Source organism: Muscardinus avellanarius (genome assembly GCF_963383645.1).
Source record: "Muscardinus avellanarius genome assembly, chromosome: 9".
Taxonomy (NCBI): domain Eukaryota; kingdom Metazoa; phylum Chordata; class Mammalia; order Rodentia; family Gliridae; genus Muscardinus; species Muscardinus avellanarius.
In genome coordinates this window covers 69433743-69447873 of record NC_137795.1, presented here as the reverse complement: position 1 = coordinate 69447873, position 14131 = coordinate 69433743, and the positions used below count along the sequence as shown (strand labels likewise).

The 14131-nt window shown below is 36.7% G+C and overlaps 1 protein-coding gene across 1 annotated transcript in view; it reads right to left on the bottom strand.

The window, feature by feature from the left end:
• Nucleotides 1-14131, bottom strand: part of UMAD1 (UBAP1-MVB12-associated (UMA) domain containing 1) — a gene marked incomplete at both ends in the record, with an annotated part of 197001 nt that overhangs the window by 31912 nt on the left and 150958 nt on the right. The window lies entirely within an intron of this gene.

Here is a 14131-nt window from a genome sequence, read left to right as displayed (position 1 = left end):
GCCATGTGAGGATATAGGAAGAAAGCAGAGAGCTGCAACAGGGTATCATCAGGACCTCACTGGTCAGCATCTCGTTCGTGGACTCCCCAACCTCTGGAACTGTGAGGAAAAAATGCTTGTTGTCTTAGCCACCCAGTCTATGGGATTTTGTTACAGCAGCTCAAACTAAGACCCTGTTGAACTGCATGATGCAGACGAAAAACAGTAACAGAATGGGAAAAGGATAAGAAATTTGTGGGTGACAGAATCACATGAGGTTGTGAGGGAATGTTAGGGATACGTGGGTTGATCTTCACGTTACTGAGGTTGATGGCATGATAAATTATCCACAGGAACCTCCTTGGAAACCCGTTAGTTTGACAAAATGAGATGGAGAAAACTTAAGTAAAATTAGACATTGAAATATTGTTTTGCTCTGGTTTCTTTGCTTAAAGTGTTTTAAATAAAAACTCGAAAAAGTAAACACTATCCTAGGTGCTATTCAATGACTAAAGGTGTTTTTAAATATATACAAAGCCTTGTTTTTGCATACTTAACATATATGCATGATTTCCCTGCTATAAAGGTGAATAGGCTCCAAGAAACATATATTTCCTATCCCACTATCTTAGTTTATTTGTGCAAATGTGCCATAGTGTGGTAATTACCAAGAAGTAGTTGTCTTAAATCTGTCTTCTTCCTGACATCCCTATTTGAAGTACGGCCTCTTCCTTTACCCTCCCTTCTTTTCTTCCTTTCTCCCTCCTTCCCTCCCTCCTACCCTTCCTCTTTCCCTCCCCCACTTCCTTCCTTGTTGCATGCACATTGTGTGTGTGTGTGTGTGTGTGTGTGTGTGTGTGTGTGTGTGTGTTGCTGGAGATTGAACCAAAGGCCTTACACATGCTAGGAGTGTGCTTGACTGCTGAGCTGCACCCTTCTCTTCCTTCCCAGTCATTTTGACACAGCTCCATCTCTTCATTTCTATGTCAGGAAAGTTGCCAATATTAAGAAATACTAACTCCACAGCTAGCCTCATTTGTATAATACCTCTTTCACTCTCAGTCCTGATGACTCTGGTCTTCATTTTAACAACATACTTTGGAATACATCTCCTTTCTCACAGTCTTCCCCTCTCTTGTTCATCTGACATGCTGGGCCTGCTTAATTTCACCAAGAGGTTCTGGTCATATAACTCGTATCAAAAAACATAGTAGCTTCAATTTAACAGCTGGATTAAGTATACATTTTTTTGCCTCACTTTGGGGCCCTCTGCACTGTGGTCCCAAACTGCCTTTCCAGTCTTGTGTCCTACCACTTCCTTAGTGAGATAACTATAACTCTAGCTAAACCAATCACTCTTTCCTGAATGTAGGTATGGTTAAATAGTTCTGCGCCTTTGTATACATAAAAACATTCCCTCATTTCTATCAAAATTTGCCTTTTGTCTATCAAAAGGTGACCTGTCCTTTAGAAGCTATCGTAAGTGCAACTTTTTCTGGACTTCCCTGGTGTCCTTGATCAATGTAGTCAACAGGCCCCTCCAGTGCTATGTAGAACCCTACTGCAATATACAGACAGAGGCACCTTCTTGTCATTAACACTCTATTCTAGGCTCCTAGAAGGCAACCACTGTACTATGCTCATTTTGATTCCCCTTGGTGGTAGCATGGCACTGTACACAAAGCAGAGCTCAAAGATTATCAGTGAGGAGAAGTGTGAAGGAGGAAATGTTGTAAAGCTTACCACAAGAAGCCATAACTTCCCCTTTCATTTAGGATACTTAGTAGAGACACATGGTGATAAGAGTATCTTCCTAGTCCTCTTTCTCTTTCTACCCTTTCAATTAAATAGAAGTTAGAGTGATTGAAAGTCCCCAGTAAAAATGGTGTTGCCAGGCTTTATCTCAGAAGAAAGGATAAGTACTAATCTGTTCCTTACCCTTTAGTGAGTAGAGGGAATATGAGATGACATGTTTGAATAAGAGACAGGAAGAAAGTGGAGTTTTCTAGGGAGGAAGCCATTACAAAAGAAAAACCTGTTTTGCAAAATGCAGTCTGTAGAAAATCTTCCAGCTGAATGTCAAGATTAAGAAAAATCAATAAAACCTTTGAAACTAGAACCATGTGAAAGGCCTTTTAGGCTTGATGGCAAAATATGAAGCTAAGTCTTCAAGAACGTAAAATCTTTCTCAAGTAACCACAAAAGCAATTCTTCAATATTCAGGAGCCTTCAAGGCCCCCAAATATGCTTAGCACAAATCGCTTATTACACAGATAGGGACAGTCAAGATTCAAAAGGCTAGCATTTTCAAAAGGACTTTTACTAAGGCTATTAGTTGTTCAGGCAAAAACTGCATACACGTCTAATTGCACACACAATTGGCTAATTGTATCTTTAAAATAAAGGGTAAAGGGTTAATTGTATCCACATCTGGACATAAAGAAAGAAGTAGTCCTTTGAAAATATGACACTACACTTAGAAGAAAATTTGCATTAAACAACCATTCCTATTACTACTAATAATTATAATAATACCACATGCTTACAAATTAATACCTTTCATCATGATCCTAAAAACACTTTACAAACATTAATTAATCTCACAATACTCCTATGAGGTATGAAAGGTAATTATCCCAACAGTGTCAATGAGAAAACACAGCAAAGTTAGGTAATTGTCAAAAAGCCACAAAGGGAATCAGAGCTCCCAGACCCTGGCTCTCAACACAGATCAGGTCACCAGGGAGGCTCAGAGGGGAGTGTGGTTCACATAATCAGCAGAAATGGGCCTAAAAATAACACAAAACTAAGTAATCCAATTTCAGAATGGTGAAAACTGGCCTGTCATTTAGAGATCACTTTGATTTCTTTTATTGGGGGCGGAGAGAAAAGAAACAGAGGGACATTGACTCAAGAATGGAGCTAACAAATAAAACTTTGTTGTGTAGTTAAATTTGATAATCCAATATTTTAGATCATTTTTAAAAGTGCAGAAAATTATGTGACATGTCATCAATGAACCGTAATTTCAAAAATCCAGAAGAAAATAAGTTGCTGTAAGAGATGGATACCTCACATGTTCTGGCTACAGAGGCTGTGAGGTAAGGACATGCCGGACATGAAGACATGTGGTAGGGACTACAACCGAGTAAAACTAGTATCACCTCAATTCTGTTATAGATTTACAATGAATTAAGTTAGAAGCATCTAATTCATACTATCAGGAATATTTAACAATACAAATAAACAATACAAATAATTCTCCTTGTAAAGTCTAACTTAAAACAAATAAATTTCTTATCAATGAATAAGCATATTCGTATTTGGTATAACCCCAATATTTTCTTTTAGAATCAGAGATATAAAATACATTTTTCAAGACTGATTTTGTTTATAATTTAAAAAATCCTATCAGTAAATGTTGGGCTGATTCGCTCATTCATCAGAACTAATAACTTTTCTATGTAGGTACTTATAAAGATATAGAGATAAAAAATATGCTTCCATGTAATTCAGTTACCTTACCCAACTTAGGAGATATTACTAGAAGATACAAAGGTGAGAAGATGAAGTTACTGTTTTCATGAACTTATAGTCTATGTATTTATTTCACTCAAGCCCTACTATGTCTCTTCCTCCAAAGGTTTTGAGGTAATATCTGATAGAATACAGAAAAAAATTGAATTAGAAAGCTGGAATATTATGCTAGATAAGATTAGTCAGTCTCAGAGAGTCAAGAGTCCTATGTTTTTTCTCATATGTGGAAGCTGGAAAGAAAATAGGAAACAAATGGACTTTAGATAAATGAGAGTGTTAACAGTGAGAACAGTGGAGGGGGATTTGGAGAGGGAGGTAGGAAGGGAAAAGGGGAGACTTGATGAAAGAAACAATCAGAACAATACTATGTACATATGTGAAGCTATCAATACTGACTGCAATGCACCAATAAAAGTATTTTTTTTAAAAAAAGAAAGTCACAAGGAAAAAAGAAACAAAATATGCTAAACATAAGAATCAGTAAGACTTGGTTCCTATGCTTCAAAACTGAACCAAAGTTACTGAACACCTAAAGGACAAAAGTAAAAAAGAAAAAGGAAAGAAGAGAGAAAAAAAGAAAAGCAATAAAAAAGACACTGGAATTTAGACTTTTTTAAAATGCCTAAGAGAAGTTCAAATTAGCAAAACATGGAACCCTTAAGACAGAGAAATGACTTGTCATTGAAGAACCTGGGAAGGCTCCAGAGCACAGGGGCATATTCAGGGATGGGCTTGAAGGGCAGGGCTGACCCTCATAGTAGCTGCTGCAGGAAGGCTGCTCCACACTCCATATACAGCAGGACAGTGCAGAGCTTTGCCAGCACAGTCACGTCTAGAAAGTGGGAAGTAGATCCTAGCACAGGATTGGAGACCGGAGCAGTTCTAGAGGGGTCTGACAAGAGCTGCCGGCCCATTTGCAAAGGTCCATTAAATAATAGATAACACGCTAGATTTCTGAGGGGGAAGTTAAAAAGGTAGTACAATAGTTTTTTGTTCACTTGGTTTTTCCTTTTTAAAGTAGAAAAATGTAATACTGTGTTAAGAATAGACCAAAAAGGCTAAAGTCAGAAAGAAGAAAGATCCATCAGGAGGCTCTGCCCTCAACTGGATGAGGGATGATAAAGTTTGATCTCCACTGCTGGGGTAAAGGAGACAACAAATGAGAGACTGACAGGATTCAGTGAAAGATTAGAAGTGAGGGAAAGGATGAGTCACGTGCGGGGGCGAGCGCTTTGCTCTAAATTCTTCATGACCAAGGAGGTCCAGAAGGCTAATACTGCATATTTTCCTAATGCTATATTGGGTGTAGTGTCAATAAAATTAACAGATACTATGCCTTTGCATCGTCAGCATTTTCTATCAAAGAAAAGGACACAAAGTTGTTTTTAAGTGTCCATGCATTGTACTTAAAATTATAGCAGAATATGAAATTACTACCCTTCTTTAAAATAGAATGAATCGTGCTATTTCAGCCAGGTCTATGATCTGAAACGCTATAGTTATAGTATAGCTTAGGTTTCTGTTCATTTACATTTTAAAAAGGGAAATGAGCTTTAGAGTTTTTGTCCCCCAGAGATTCGAATGATTTACACTAAGTATCTTATATCCCTCCTTCCCACATTACCAGGAACAGCACAAAATTATAAAAGGCAGATGCTTAGAATTTACTTGCTGAGTGAATACATTCAAAGAGTAAACAGAAATCATCCATTCCCTAAGCCTATGGAATGTAAGCAATTGCTTCTCTTCATCCAAAAACTAAAATTATCCATTAGGAATCATCTATTTTCTAAATAATTTAACCTTATCAGTAAATTTGCTGTTGCGAAAAATTGCTAAATGTCCTATCTAAGGCCAATTCCTTACTAAAATGCTAGTGCTAAAAAAAGAGAGGGAGGGAGAGACAAAGGGAGGGAGGGAGGGAGAGAGAGAGAGAGAGAGAGAGAGAGAGAGAGAGAGAGAGAGAGAGAGAGGGAGAGAGGAGAAATTCACAGGAAAATGCCTGGGAGCTGTTGCAACACATTTTCTTAAAATCTGACATGACTATATGGCCAATATTATATAATTACAAATTTTATCCCTTATAATAGTACTCCAATTTTGCATAACTACTGATTTTTATCTAATTTAAAGATAACATTGTGACTCAGCTAATCACATAAAAAATAACATTCAAACTTGTAAATTTGACATTCAAAGCCCTAGATGATTTGGGTCAGTCAATTTTCCAGACATAATTACTTCTAATCTGGCCAGTGATTCCCAAGATATAGGGGGAACACTACTGGTGTGCACACTGAGAAGCAGGAGTGCTGGGAAGCCAGATTTAGGAGAGCAAAAAGGATGGGGGGCAAAACAAGCCAGAGGTTATTTGTCTCCTTTCTGGGTCAAAGACTTTAATGACAGCCCCTTGCTCACGTGCATGTGAGCATCTGTATGTACCTTGAGTCAGCAGGGCAAGGATTCCTAAGGACTGATCTGGCTCCAAGAAGCCCAGGACCAGGGGTTCAGACAAGCCCGAGGTAGTTGGAGCCACTTATCAGCCACGACCTAGGTAAGTCATTTTGCTTTGTCAAGCATCTGTTTTGACTGCTAAACAGAACACTAGAGGACACATACATATGCTGCACTAAGCTCAGCACCACAGAAGCTCAATACAAAACAAATTTTATTATTATTATTATTATTATTATTATTATTATTATTATTATTACTATTGAATGTGGGAGGCACAACATCAGAGGCAACGTGGTATATAGAAGCCATGCACTAAAGGTGTGCTGGTTGTGGTGGGACAGACTATTAATCCCAGTACTTGGGAGACTGGCACAGGAGGATCGCAGATTCCAGACCAACCTCAGCAACCTAGCAAGACCCTGTTTCAAAACAAAAAATAAAAGGGCTGTGGATAAATCTCAGAGGTAGAATGCCCCTGCGTTCAATTGGAACTATTAAAACAAACAAACAAATTAACAACAACAAAATGTGGTGAAGCAGGAAGACTGAACAAATAAGTCTAGGACACTTATGTTATTCCAGAGCCACTACACCAGCCCTCAACAGCCTACTGTGGGACATTTTTAGATGAAGAAAAATAAACTCATGATTTGTTTAAGTCATCAGTTTAGGACTGTGCATTGCTTTGCAGTCAAATGCCATTCTTGATTCTTCTTTGCGTATACATAGTAGAGGCAGCACCTGGGTAAGCACTATTTGAAGGGTGATTAAAAGCTCCCCAGCTTTTTCAAAACCACCTTTTTTCTTGGTATTTTTAGGTATATACTTGCTATAAAGTAGTGTATTGTGCCAATATTATTTGTTCTTAGGAGGCAAGGGATTGAAAGCTTCTGTTAAAATGCAAATTCTGTTTCAGAAGAGTTACACTTTAAGCTATCAATATAATTGAATGTCTCACTGTGAACGAATCTATTAACTAACTTCAGTGATTGGGTAGGTCCCAGGGGGATAGAACACAAGAGAGACACGTTTTTCTGTAGGAGGATTAGACCTCCCCAAACTTAATCTTCACCCCAAGGAGACTAATGGGCAACCTTAATGAGAAAAGTTACCAAAACAAAAAAACAAAACAAAACAAAAATAGGAGAGGTACAGATCATAAATAAAAAAGGTACTAAATGACAAACTTACCCCACTTTTAACATAATACTACCCATGACCATCCCTCTATGTGGGTGCACTTAATTTACATAATAGTCTCAATTAATTAAAAAGCAGGGTGAACAGATTATTCGGTTGGAATTTTTTTTCCTATTTCTAACTGATGTTAGAGAAGTGAGAAGCCACGTAGTGAGCAGCTAAGCCACAGGCCAGTTTACCAGGACTGGACTGACCCAAAGCTTTACCAAGTGGACAGCGAGCTGTGAAGACACGCAAACAGTTCTCAGGTGCTTGTTATCTGGGAGACTCTGTGCTAGGTACTAGAGATTCTAAATGACAGTCGCAATAATGTCCTATTTTGAAAAACCTTCTAAGTTTCTCCAGGAGTAGACATGTGAGCAAACCCTAACCACAGACTCTGGTGTGTACGGTGTCACAAGTGTACACAGAAGCTGCAGAAGTATGGCAGGACTAAGCCCAAGGTGGAGGAAGGACATCCAGGAGAAGCCTCCCAGGAAATGATACCTAAGCAGGATTTTTAAAGATGAACAGGATTTTGCTAAAAAGGTGAGAGGGGATAAGCACTCCAGGCAGTGGAACAATGCATAAAAAGCTGAGGAAAGGCATGTTTGAGGCCCTACACACATGTGTATGTGTTATTGACTGCTGCAGCATTGTGAGCACTGCAGAAGAATTAAAAGAAGGGAGCCGGGTATGGTGGCGCATGCTTGTAATCCCAGCGCTTGCGAGGCTGAGACTGGAGGATTGCACAGGTTCGAAGCCAGCCTCAGCTACTTAGTGAGGCTCTCGGCAACTTAGTGAGACCCTGATTCCAAATAAAATAAAGAATAGGTCTGAGAGTTTAGCCTTTAGGTAGAAAGCTCCTGGCTCCACCCCCAGGACCACACCAAAATAAATAAATAAATAAATAAATAAGAAAAAAGAATTAAAAGAAGGGAGGAAGTGTAGAATCCAGACTAGGAAGCCAAATGTCATGTGAATACGCTTGGACTTTATCTGACAACCAGTAGCTCAAGGTGAGCCAATGGTATGGTAAGATTTATACTCTAGAAAAATCACTGCTGGCCATAGATTTGGAAGGAGTGGGGCTGGAGGAAGAAATATCACCTGGGAATCCTTAGCAATAATCCTGAGGACAAGAGATAAGGATGTGCAGGTTACAAATGGTTCTTCTTGGTGGAATAGAGAGCAAGGTGGGCGTGGCAAGGGAACAAAGAGGAGGAGAAGCAAGGGAAAGTTAAAATCTTTCACCTGGATGGCGATGTTCATTTTGTGGGGGAGTCACCTTTTATCCATTGCCCTCAACATTATTTATAGAGCACACAGAAAGTACATGTTCTCTCTGAATTCACTCCTTTAAAGTTTTTAATTGTGATTATACTGCTAGGGCTCACTTCATCAAATTGAACCAAATTTTGGTTCATTTCATCCTACATGAACCCAAAATAAGAGCAGATGAAAAGAAAAAAATAGAACTTTTTAAACCACAGGTATCATTTTAACTATAAGCATCAGCATTATTACATTATAGGGTAGCATTTTCTCTTATTTTAAAAATAAAAAGTAGGAATGATGATAATAGTCTTCCCTTTTCTATCTCTCCCCAAACATGTGTACAAATGAGAAAGCACACTTGAAGCACTTTGTGCATCAAAGAATTGTACCTGTATTATAATAGTATCTCTAATACTGGGTGGGGTAGGATGAGCAAACAGCAGTGTGCAGGAGGGCCAAGCAGAACACATAATGGATCTGGGAGTTCTAGGGGTTAATAAGACGCTTGAGTTATAGTTTCCAGATCAAACATAGATGATTTTTAGTCTACATATGACCCAAATATTTCTTGGGACAGAATTATACTAAAAATAATTTATGTTGTTTACTGGAATTCGAGTTTAACTGGGTACCCAATATTTTCATTTACTAAACCTGGCAATCATAATTATGGTCATAAGATAAAAAAGTTAGCTGAATTAGTGACCTACTTATCTCTTTTTTTTGTGGCATTTTGGCTTCTTCAGTACAATAGGGAATGTTATTAACTACATATAAAGAAAGTCTGATGAATAACAATATAAAAACATGAAATTAAATGACTAGTAAGTTATAAAAGCCTTTCTCAAATTTTGAGACCGTATTTTTTGTACTGTGCCTTTTTTTTTTTTTTGGGGGGGGAGGGTGTGTACTACGGATTGAACCCAGAGGTTTTCTACCTCTGAGCTATACCCCAAACATTTAAAAAAAATTTTTTTTGAAACAGTGTCTCCTAAGTTACTGGGGCTGGCCTTGAACCTGTGATCCTCCTGTCTAGCCTCCCAAGTACTGGGATTATAGGTGTGTGCCATGCCCACCTCTACTATTCCTTTCTTAAAACACTGAGGAGAGGGAGCCACTTCTAATTGATGAAACAGAATATTAACATGGTAAAGAAAGAATAAGAAAGACAGGCATGGTGGTCCACACTTGTAATCCTAGTACTTGAGAGGCTTGGGACAGGCAGATTGCAGGTCTGAGGCCAGCCTCGGCAACTTAACAAGATCCTGTTTCAAAATAAGTAAGTAAGTAAGTAAGTAAGAAAGAAAGAAAGAAAGAAAGAAAGAAAGAAAGAAAGAAAGAAAGAAAGGCTAGGGGTATAGCTCAAAGGTAGAATGTCGCTGGGTTCAATCTCGCCACTGAAAAAAAAAGAATAAATAAAGTTCATTAATGTTATTAATACTACAATCTTATATGTAAGTATTTCTAAAAAGCAAATAGCTCACAAGAATATAGGGGCATTAGACATACCAGTTAAATTGATTTTTTTAAAAAGCATACTTCCATGACAAAGGACAGAAAAGACCACCAAAAAACAAGTTTTTCATGTTCATAGGGGTCTTACTAATTTGTCCTCAGTTGATGCCAGGAAAAGAGGGTAATGGGCATCTTTGGGATCCAGGGCAAGGTTGGAAGCATAGCTGCAAATCTGGGAATGTTGCTGCCTTTAAACTGCAGCGTTGTGGCTACTTTTTATGTATTTTAAGCTTACTTTTGTTACTTCCAGAACCTTTTCCTCATTAAGGAACAGATAAAAACTGGGAGCTACTCACAGGGTGGATATCAAATAGTCTGTCTGCTGGTGGGACTTGGACCTCCACCTCGCATGCATATCAGCTGAGAAAACAAGAGTGCTTATTCATCCAATTTAAAAAGCACTCTCTCATTTCATGCTAATTGTATGGCCCTTTGCATGATATACAAAAGATTGCCTATGATGAAAGGCGTTACAAAGAACACTACCAGTCTTGGAGTTTGGGGGAGCAGATTAACTTATTACTTTTATAGAGAAAGTAGATGACTAATTCAAGTATTACATTTATCTTCACAGAATGACCTTTACAAATTTCATTATTATCAACATTTATCTAAGTGCTTCTCTCTACTTAAAATAATATGACTTCATTCTACTAAACTTAGTGCTCTAAAACCTTTAAGTTAGTGTCAAACAATCCTTAAATTGAAGAATTTAAAATACACACGGATTTTTATCTTTTTCCCACAATGGAAACATTTAAGCAGCCATTGGAAGAGAGGCTGATTACTAATAAATGCTTGCCTTCTAGCACGTACAATATGTAGGTTCTGCTTTGGCTAGTATCTTTAAAAAGTCATTTTGGGTTACTGATATTATTATCAGTAATAATGTAATAAGTGAGAAATATTATTCAAGGGTCATAAATAAGACTTTAAACCATGGCAATATATGACATCTCACAATTTATGGTATGAATTAGATCTCCAAAAGCTGTATTAATTTAATTTATATTATCATAAATATTAACAACAGCATAAAAGCCAGCAAGAGAGGAGGTGGAAAGTATAAAAACATAGGCAGACTTCACTCATTCAGCTTCACAACAAAATGGAATATCTACCTTCCCTAACTTTATCGACTGCTGTCAATCAAATGAATCAAGGCTAGCAATTCCAAAGAACAACTGCTTCAACCTGCAGCTCTTGAAAAGAGCAAAAGAAAAACTGATTCTCAGATACCCAAAAGAGTTGGCTATGCAAAGGTTAAAGAAAATATGGTGTTGATACTAAACATTTAGTAAACATATTAAGGATTTTTAACCTATTAGATTAGCATTGTCCCATGAAAATAAAAGATGGAACATTTGCAATGTAAAAATTTCTGGCAGCCACCTTAAGAAAGTGAAAAAAGTGAAATTAATTTCAGTGTTTTATTTTTAACACATTTCTGAAATATTATGTGGCAATATGTGATCCACATAAAATACTGAGATCTTTTTTCACATCATGATTCTGAAACCTAGTAAGTATTTTACCTCTGAATTCAGACTAGACACATTTTTTCAAGTGTTTAATAATGACATGTGGTAAGTGGCGACTACATTAGGTAGTGTAGTTAAAATTTCACAAACTAAAAAAAAAAAAAAAAAATAGCCTTGTTTTAATTACTACCTAATGTTTTCCTGTGAGTCAGATCTCAAGCCACTAGTGAGGTTACTTGTTCTTTTGTACTAATGAACACAGTAGGCTACTAAGTATAAAAAAGCTATGCCACTGAAAACAGGGAATGAATCTGAAAAAGGTCAGGCTTAATTTTCACTAACAACAAGCACTTATACATATTAAACTACTTGTTTCCCCTGGCTACTTTTCTGATTCTGTCAAATTTCAGGAGTTTTAGTTTTTCTTTGAGAATCTAATTATCAACCACATCATTCAACATTCAGTGAAATATTTCTTTATTGTTTGCTAACTTTTTGAATAAATGTTTCAAAGTAGTAACTTATGTAATTCCAAAATCCAAACTGGTTTATGACTAATTGATCAGAATCATGGATTCTCATGAAAATAGTTTGAAAAAAAAATGAAGAAGAACTAAAAACAAGTGAGTACCAAAACACACAGAATTCCAGGCTAACAAGCTCTTTGGCCCTTATGAAACTACAAAAGACAGCTTAAGGGCTTGCAAGCTAAACTGAGACCTGACAAGACATTTTGAAGAGCTGAAGCAAGAATGATCATTAGTAGGAAAATAAGTGTGAACGGTATCCAGTATTTAATCCACAAATCTGAATATTCAAAATTTGAAAGGCACAGTATTATTTAGGTGAGTGTTAATTCATTTTCCTTTTCTCATTTATTGGTTTGATTTTAATACAAAAATTTTAATTTCAACTTTGGGCCTTCAACTGAAGGCAAAATGTTAGAAACCAGGAATTTAGCGGTAATATCAATTCTACAATAAACACCTAAAAAGAATTTGCGATGCAAACAGAATACTCATCCTAATCACTTGTAATAAGATTAAAGGATACAGAAAAACTAAATATTCTCCCACTATGCTTTAATTTTTTAATTTGTTTATAATCTAATCTATTATTATCATATCATTCTCAGATCTTATACCCTCTTATATCACCACCTTTTTGCATTAGAAACTCCATAAAACCTTAATTGAGGAAAGCAGTGATATGGTTAACTGATTCATTTGGTTAATTAATGGTTAGCCCTGTGATACCCTAAAATTTGCTGGAGTGACAATTACCTCCAGAAGATATAGTTACAGCTTTCGATCCTGGAGTTCAATTTTGGTCAAGTGTCTGGCTTGATCTTGTTATGATGAGTTTTCAAAAATATAATGCAATTTTTTAACCACAAATATTTGGCAGATTACTAATCTGGAAATTTTCAGACATGGCTAACGAAGTTTAAGAGAGCCTTGTCCAAAACAGGTATTTGAAAAATGTTTGCTGAAATAAATGAAGTAGTCCAATGTTTCAAAACTGCGCTTGGATGAGAAGCTAGAAAAAATTAACTTATTACCCAAGCTAAACAAGTTTTAGTTAGGCAATGATAAAATGCAAATGCAGTTACTCATCATATCATTTTGTGACAAAATTACCTTATATCCAACTAAAAATAGCCTGCCTCTTTCCAATCTGAATAAGTGGCCCTTTTGTCTAAGTGTGGGTCCTTGCAGTAATCACCTTATTTACAAAGCTCTGCAAACTTCACTCTTCCATAGCTCTCAAGCACACAATATTCTTCCACTAATTACTTGTAACTTGTCAGATAGAAGATAAGCACCTAAACATCATTTGATATATTAAAAATTGAAAATTAAAAGTTTGAGAAGCAGTAATATATTCATGGCTTTAAAAACATCTTCAGATGTTTAATATTTACTCATTTTGCCAATTTCCCAATTTTTGTGCAAGAAAGTTCTGTACTATGGAGGCAAAACATATACAAAGTGATTCTTGGGAATGATTGCCTAAAAATAAGAGAGAAAAAAAATTTTAGTCATTTAAACAATCATTTAAAATGTGTCTTCAGTCAGTAACAAATGTCAAAACAGTTAATATACAGGGGAAAAAATCTAAAACACAACTGAGTTTTATGGAAAGGTATAAACCATTTTAGTACAAAGCAACTGTGACAAGTTTAATTGGATAACAGAGGTAAATTCACTTTTGGATTTGGTGATTAGAATTATCACACAGCTGGCATAACGAGAATGATTAAAGTTAACCTGAAAAAGTAATATAAAATGAAAAAAAATGGTGAGAGCAATTCAGAGAGACAGAGTGATTTCACATAAGTACTTTCATAATGCTAGCATTAAAAAGTAAGGAACTTGTCCAAAGCTAGTCTTTCAGGGCAAGCAACAATACACTAGCAAAGTCATTCTGTCTTTGGTCTAATCTAAGTGTCTCTGCACAGATCAAACATTCAGCATCTACTGAGTGACTGCATCCACAGTTCTAGGCACAGGAGACATAATGATGAGCCAACTGCATCTCCACTTCACCACGCTCCTAGGCATAATACACAGACATATAAGGGGCTAAGGAGGCAAAAGGGGCTTTACTCTATCTAGGGAAGACAAAGATGGCTTCAAGGAGGAAAGTTATTTAAGCAGAGGTTTAGAGTATGAATTTGCTAAGTGAACATGATGGTTGTGGGA